The sequence below is a fragment of the Schistocerca gregaria genome, unplaced genomic scaffold (assembly GCF_023897955.1).
Source record: "Schistocerca gregaria isolate iqSchGreg1 unplaced genomic scaffold, iqSchGreg1.2 ptg001518l, whole genome shotgun sequence".
Taxonomy (NCBI): Eukaryota; Metazoa; Arthropoda; class Insecta; order Orthoptera; family Acrididae; genus Schistocerca; species Schistocerca gregaria.
The window spans coordinates 17,501-20,000 of NW_026062804.1; positions in this window are offsets into that span (position 1 = coordinate 17,501).

Sequence of the window (2,500 nt, forward strand, 5' to 3'; positions counted from 1 at the left end):
GGCCGGCGGACTATGATGTCGATGTCGCCTACAGCGCCCGCTTGACGACCCAGAGTAAAACGCCTGCTGCACCCCCTCTTCACGGCAGGTGACGCAAATCGAGTCAAAAGTGGTGGACCGACGGTCACTCCAGCCGCACCTGTGAATGCGCCACCCCCACCGCCCGACTCGCAACTCGAGCGGATGTACGGCGGACTTTTCCCGCAATCGTACATTGCAGTCCACCCCTATATCTTCCACTTCATGAAGAGTTATCTCCCAAAAGCCAAAGTCCCGCTGTCCCAATACATGCTCTGGACGGCGGGCCGCGAGACGTGACGCCCGGTGGCAAAGAGTGCGCCGCTGAGGATATAGAGGGTCCGTCCCCCCGCACAGTGGTGACGGTGTGCGGGTAGTGTTTCCGACACCGCTTCCTGCGGTGGCAACGCTGGGGCAGAGTCGATACTCGCCCACTGGTGGAAGGTAAGCATTCTGCTTTACATCAGTACATAACTAATATTTCAGTCGTCTGACGTCCCTGCTTAGTAAATGATGCAGGACCACATACATAGATGATACATACTGTAAACTGGGGAGGACAGTGTGAACCGCACTCGACCCAGTCACCCTATCTCACAGTCCACTCTGTGTGTAACAAAGCGAAAGCACCAAAGCACTATCGTTCAACAACATCCATTTTATCCTCGCTGCCACAGGACACTATCCAAAGAACGACAAGAGGAACGTCACGTCCACTAATAAGACAGAATGTCTCACACCACCCGCAAACAACGCAGCTCAAATCAGCCAGCAACACCCACAGTGGTCCACCCAGTATCAACACAGGACGCAACGCCACGCCACAACACAAAAGGTACAAGTAATAAAATACCCTTTGGCCACACTCCTTATAAAGGCATCGAACCAACCCACCACCTGACACCAGCCAAACGTACATCCTGATTTGACACATCTCTGGCAACCTAACCCACGTTGGCCCTTAACCTAACCCACGTTGGCCCTTAACCTAACCCACGTTGGCCCTTAACCTAACCCACGTTGGCCCTTAACCTAACCCACGTTGGCCCTTAACCTAACCCACGTTGGCCCTTAACCTAACCCACGTTGGCCCTTAACCTAACCCACGTTGGCCCTTAACCTAACCCACGTTGGCCCTTAACCTAACCCACGTTGGCCCTTAACCTAACCCACGTTGGCCCTTAACCTAACCCACGTTGGCCCTTAACCTAACCCACGTTGGCCCTTAACCTAACCCACGTTGGCCCTTAACCTAACCCACGTTGGCCCTTAACCTAACCCACGTTGGCCCTTAACCTAACCCACGTTGGCCCTTAACCTAACCCACGTTGGCCCTTAACCTAACCCACGTTGGCCCTTAACCTAACCCACGTTGGCCCCTTAACCTAACCCACGTTGGCCCCTTAACCTAACCCACGTTGGCCCCTTAACCTAACCCACGTTGGCACCTTAACCCAAGTTACGCTGCACCTTAACCCAAGTTACGCTGCACCTTAACCCAAGTTACGCTGCACCTTAACCCAAGTTACGCTGCACCTTAACCCAAGTTACGCTGCACCTTAACCCAAGTTACGCTGCACCTTAACCCAAGTTACGCTGCACCTTAACCCAAGTTACGCTGCACCTTAACCCAAGTTACGCTGCACCTTAACCCAAGTTACGCTGCACCTTAACCCAAGTTACGCTGCACCTTAACCCAAGTTACGCTGCACCTTAACCCAAGTTACGCTGCACCTTAACCCAAGTTACGCTGCACCTTAACCCAAGTTACGCTGCACCTTAACCCAAGTTACGCTGCACCTTAACCCAAGTTACGCTGCACCTTAACCCAAGTTACGCTGCACCTTAACCCAAGTTACGCTGCACCTTAACCCAAGTTACGCTGCACCTTAACCCAAGTTACGCTGCACCTTAACCCAAGTTACGCTGCACCTTAACCCAAGTTACGCTGCACCTTAACCCAAGTTACGCTGCACCTTAACCCAAGTTACGCTGCACCTTAACCCAAGTTACGCTGCACCTTAACCCAAGTTACGCTGCACCTTAACCCAACTTACGCTGCACCTTAACCTAACTTACGCTGCACCTTAACCTAACTTACGCTGCACCTTAACCTAACTTACGCTGCACCTTAACCTAACTTACACTGCACCTTAACCTAACTTACACTGCACCTTAACCTAACTTACACTGCACCTTAACTGTCACATGTAACGTCACAGGAATGTAGCTTTGCCTAACAGCAACCCTCTGAACATAGTTCACTGCTTGGATCCTCTGGTGTCATGTGTATTTCTTGATGCCATGGTGCGTACCCTCACATAAAGGTCTTTCGAGTGTTGCGTACTTTCTACACAGTCCCGCTAACCACTGGAAGGGTGTACCGCTACAGAACGAATATCGCCCTCCCCTCCTGCCCTTCCAAGCTGGTCGGTCAGGCGTTTGTTTGTGAAATGAGCCTTGCAGCTGTTCAGTTGCATTC